The sequence below is a fragment of the Trachurus japonicus genome, chromosome 5, assembly GCF_045865225.1.
Source record: "Trachurus japonicus isolate A0001 chromosome 5, Traja_1.0".
NCBI lineage: Eukaryota > Metazoa > Chordata > Actinopteri > Carangiformes > Carangidae > Trachurus > Trachurus japonicus.
In genome coordinates, this window is record NC_140911.1 from 33452747 (window position 1) to 33458747 (window position 6001).

Here is a 6001-nt window from a genome sequence, read left to right on the forward strand (position 1 = left end):
ACCTGTTGCATAAATAGGTGCTGAAAAGCTTTTAAGAAAACACTCTTGTGATTTTCCTATTATGAAAGACTTGTTATGCCACTTTGTGAACAACAGGTGGCAGCATAGCATGTAATAAAAAGGGCCAAACACACTGTGTAGACTGTATTCAGCTCTCAGAGATGAGTGCAAACTGCTCAGCCATACTTACTTAATTTAATACATGTTCTGTCTCGTTGAGGAGAAATGGAAATAATTACCACAGCCTTAAAATGTTAAATTCCCAACAACCCACTTTGTATGCACAATGGTTATCCCCAAAAGGAAAGCAACCAGACATTCTTTGATTAAATTAAGTTTAGAAAAATGCCAGTGTTGGTGAATATGACACAATGGAAGAACTATATTTAGAAAACTGACATTTAAAAACATGAGGTACCATTGTTAATATATGTCATTCCCCTACACATTACTGTCAGCTAAAGGCAGAAAATGTCCTATTAATAAAAAAAAACACACATCATATATCATATACCTATATTCATCAGTATTTAAAACCTGATAGAAACATTGTTCTAAAGGACTGAAATCCAAAAATTCCCCTCCTGCTGTGAACACACCCACGGTCGTACTTGACACGAAATGAAGACGCGCAAGCGGAGTGTACTGAGACACAAAGAAGATGTAGAGGAAACACTAAAGCACCCAGGCCAGTGAGATCAAATTGGTGGTTTTAAATGTGTCAGAACATAATCTGGCGTTCAGTGTGAATTAACAGGAGGAACTCAAGCTCAAATCCATCAGGTGTTAGGAGGTTTACGCCGGGCATTAAAATCAAACAGATGGCTAATGTTTGATGTCAGGTGATGGTATTGGTGTCAAAAGGCAGACAGGTAACATACAGTAGGGTAAAGATCAGCTGCTTCTGATGAGTCATCCACAGATAAGTAGCCACCGCCAGTGGATGATTAACAGTTTACTGGGATGCAGAGAGTTGCCAAGAGAAACACGCAGTCAGACTATCAGTTTCATAACAGTTAACCTAGATTACCATAATTGCCCCCTTAGTTGGATGGAGACATGTTTGGGCATGTCTGCCACTGGATATTTTCAATTAGATACCTCATGTGACCCTGCTGCTATTGGTTCCTCCCGTATTTTAGCGGTATATTGTGCTGAGAGGATTAATGCTGAGTGTGGACCCCCAGCTTTCTCTCTCGTGTCCCCTACTTGTGGCGGAGCTGAAGGACTGGCCATGCTGGGATGGGACGTATCAAGTGTGGCTTACAGGGAATTAGATCCAGAGCTCCAACTTAGAAGGGAATGCCCCCAGATGAGCACAGAGACATAGTGCCATACTGTATATCATGTTGTACTGCATTTGTCCGTCTATTTTGGGTCTGTGAGATTGGGTGAGCCCAGCCCCATCTGTTAGGAGATACATTTTCCTTCAGTAACCAACTGAGGATTCACCAAGGCTTCAGCTCAAAATGCTGTTAACAATGGCGTTATGTATTACAATTTTATGTCAAACTGAAGCTCTCCCCGTGGCCCTGAATACGAACGAGGATAAAAGGTCAGTGAGTTGAGCGAGAGAGGCAGAAGCAGCTGATTTCTAACAGTAGGGTGTGAATCTAAACAAAAATTCTTAAAGGCTTTTCAGTGATATAAATATTGGAATATACTGTGTAAGTATACATGTATGTGTATCAGCAGCTTCCAACAACCTTTACTCCACTGGGCAAAGTAAATATTTAAATCCTCAGGCGGCACAGAGCAGCTGAACAGAGACTGTAGGGAGCACCAATTGCTCCAAAACCTGCTGTTGGAAAACTAAAGAGATAGATGGATGGGGCGCGTGTGTGTGTGTATGTCTGTTTAACTGGTAAAGCCACTTGTTCTGATCGGCTTCTAAAGTGTAATGTCCTACACACCCTTGTTGGGCTTTTTTTCTTGTATTTATATCTTTTTATTAATCATAATATGTCTGTGCCAAAAAAAATAAGAAGAATTTAAGGCATTTGTATTAGATTTAGATGGTAATAAATAACACAAGATTATCTAAACAAAATCACAAAACAGTCATTACAATATCATGTGATTAAATATTCAACAAAATACCAATTTAATTCACAACACAAAAAATAGCAGCAGAGGAGGAAAAAAAAACAACTGCCATCAGAAATCAAAAAGTGAGCTACAGGGGGAAAATGAAACAAATCACACAAGGACCTTTGCATCAGTTTGTCGGATTTTCCTGAATGAATGTGGACAGGTGAAGAGTCTGTGGCGAGGCAGAGAGGAGGACAGGAGAAGTGGGTGGAGGAGAGCGGAGTGAAACAGGGTGGATGCGGTTGTGGGGCAGAATCAGGCTGGTAGCGAATGACAAGAGGAGAAGACGGGAGATGGTCGGGTAAAGATAGGTGACACTCAAAGAGGTGAACAAGGTTTAACACGCGTTAACGAGATTGTCTGCAAAGTCGTTCCTAAAGCTCCAAACACAGAAATCTCAACAAGTGGATGTGACATTTGTCTGTTCAATCTGGACGGGGATGGGATGGGAGCGAGTGGATGGATTGTTGACTCTGGAAAATAAACTGAAATCAGGTATTAATATAGGGGTTTTGCTGCTCTGCATCGATGGTGCTTGTGTTATTGTAAAGGAAATGACTGATGGGGAACATCTTGAGGAAACAGAAATAAAATGCCACTGATTTACCGGGCATCATCAGACAAAAGAGAACGGCAATATCGGCCTCTGCTGCAGCGGGCATTGGCAAAAGAGATGAATGTCATCACAACAGGGAGTGAAAGTCCTGTTCGTCATAATTGTTGGCAAAAAGCCCCGTTTATATTGCCTTCAAATCTCATCCACGTATCACAGCCACCCTGAACTTTGAAATAACATGCCACCTAAAACACGCAAACCTGAGATTTGAGAGGTTTTCAGGAATATTTCTCTCCCAGATCTGAGCGTCAGGACGGAATTTGTGATAAATTTGTGATAAAGGTGAGGGGGTCTTTGTCAGAGACCCAGGAAAAGAGCAGAAACTCACAACGAGAGAGACAAGCCCAGAGAGGGAGAGAGAGAAAAGGATTTACTGTATCACCAGTACATGTTAACAGCTGTATCACTTGGTCTCAGTTCAGAGAGGGGAAGATTTCCGACAGCTGGTGTGTGTGTGTGTGTGTGTGTTTTTGAGGGGGAGCTGGGTGTGGAGCCTTGACCAAGGGCACAGGACAGAGAGACGGGAGTGTGCTGTGGTGACTGGAAATTCCCCAGACTCTTTCAGTCTGTAAAAACAAAAGAAAACGATAGCCGAGGTTTGATTTGAACTCCAAACATTAATAATCACCACCGTCATGTTTGCCTCTTTTCTTTTTTCTTCTGTTGCTGATTGTTGGCTACATTTAAAACACCAGCATTTGTTCTTAATCACTGTGGCATCACAACAAAAATAAAATCCTATCCACACCATGTTCAGAATAATGGATCATTTTTCTTTACCACAATTTTCATCAAAAAATAAATTAATAATAATAATGATTAAAAAAAAATCTGTTGCTATTATTTAAAATGATATATCCATGTATCCGCTGCAGATATACAGATATTGTTGTGTTATAACAGTCTAGTTAAGTTATGGGGGTGGGACTGGACTGCTTCTTGTTGTGGTTGCATGATATAAATATATGATGTAATATATGACACAGTTGTGTAGTGATTGTGCGGGTCTAAGAATCTGTTTCCAAAAAGCACTTTCTTATATTATTTAAAAGTGGCCAGGACAAATGTATTTAGAGAGCTTACGGAAACATTTAAGCAGCAGCATGGCAACTTAAATCTCCTAATACAACCATTAGAGATGACTAAATCCTATCTAAAATCTCATCCACATGACCGCACACTTCTGTTTGGAGACTTGTTTACAGTCTGGACTCAGCTTGACAACTGTCACAAAAATAACACAAAATAAGTTCATAAGGAGACAAAGGAGAGGCAACATACATGTGATCTATAACATACTGCATTTTTATCCTATTTTATTGACTTTGTTTTATATTTTCATATATTTATAATAAAGATTTCAACTGAAACGACAGTCAATTATAAAATCAACCATCAACATTATCACAATGTTGTGGGAAAAAAAGCTAAACAAGAGACAACCTAGATCTGGGATTGTAAACAGTGTTTTATAATGAATACAACACAGACGACGGGACTGACAAAATAAACAGACGGCTGGGGTGGAGAGGGAGGGGGTGGTGGGTGGTGGTGGTGGTGGTGGTGGTGGGGGTGTAGAGAAAGTGTGCTGAACTACTCAGCAACAGCCACTCAAGTCGTGACGTGTTCGCGGTGCTTCCTGCAGCGCTTTAACCCGGGTCCTAGAGACAGTATTTGAGCTTTCTATTCGCTACTTGGCGCTGTTGCTATGGGGCTGTGCATGTTGAGCCGTGCACGTTTCACCGTGCATGGAAAACAGTTTGTGTGTGCTGAGTTTGGGATTAGGGCAGAAAAGTGTCAGGAGCGGGGCGGAGAGTCCGCATCGAGGGTGGAACATGATGAAACGTGCTTTTATTTTGTTGTTGTTGTTGCTGCTGCTGCTGCTGTTGTTGTTTACCCTCGTGATCCCACTCTATAGTAACTATCCTAGGATAACATCTAGGCCTAGTGTGTCTGATGGGTTATTACCTTATTGAACCCTCACTATTACATCACCAAAGCCTGCGTTTTATTGTCAATTTATTTGGACTTTAATCAAGCACGTGGTCCCACGAAATGTATGTTGTTCACGTGAGCCTTCTGAACTGTGAATTTAGGACAATGTTATTCTCTAAAGGTTACCTAGGCTATATATATGTAACATTACAGGTGCACAGTAAGTGTGTAAATGAGGCTGGCAGAAACCACATTGCACCTGCGACCTATAGTGACTCTTTTAATAATCAATATATTCATAAACACGCTTGAATCTGTGCTGCCATATATCTATAATGTTAGTGTGAATCTTTCTAGATGGTTAATTTATTTTGACAGTATTTCAAGTGATATCTATATCGGGAAATGTGACAGCATTGAGTAAACAAGTTAACAAGTGCTAAATGTGCTGTTTTTAAACTGATATATCAATTTTCTACTCTAATTTAATATGTATGTATATTTTATAAACTCCATATGCACGTTGCGTCTATTCACTTGGGCTTTTTGTGTGTAATTTTGAGCTATAATCATTACATGCCTGAGAGATCGTTGTTTTTGGTGAGATGCGTCTGCCTATATTGTTTTTGTGAGATTCAACCTTATTATAGTGATTTACAGTAATAAAAAACAGCCAAATAAATCAGTTGTCACTGATAAAATAAAGAAGATAAAGAGACATATGAGAGACAATAATATTGGATTAAAGTTTTCTTATCGCGGATTAATGAATTTCATCATTAACAGCTGAAAATATAACCGGACATCAAAAAGGTGGGGAGGGGGAGAGGGAAGGGGGGGCAGTCTGCTGCTGGATCCCACCCAGCACCGACACAGACGCTCCGTCGGCCGGGCGTGTTTTGATATCTCGCGGAGCTGCAGCAGAGCGCGCGGTATGAAACGACAGAGTGTGACACCGCTGCTATGTGTGCTTCAAGCGTGTGGCATATCACAAATACCTGACAATCAAAAGACATTTGTCCTTTAGAAGAGCAACACCCTGGTGGGAAAAGAGTCGCTACGAGTCGGTTACATGTGTTTTTTTCCCTCGTGGATTATTTACAGGTAGAGGAGGCGTGTAATGTCAGTGCATACCGACTAACTTTAGAGGAGCACCTGTAATCCAGAGTTAGACGAAAACAAGCGGGTGGCAACATACCTAATACAAACGTGACGAGCAAGTAAGCGGTAAAGAAGGATATAGGACTTTTTTCTCCCCGTCTTTTTTAAAAGCATAACAAAACTATTCATGGGAAAATCGATTCAGCCTTTGTGTTCCGGAAACAAACAATTCTTCGACATTAGATATCCATCCATGCA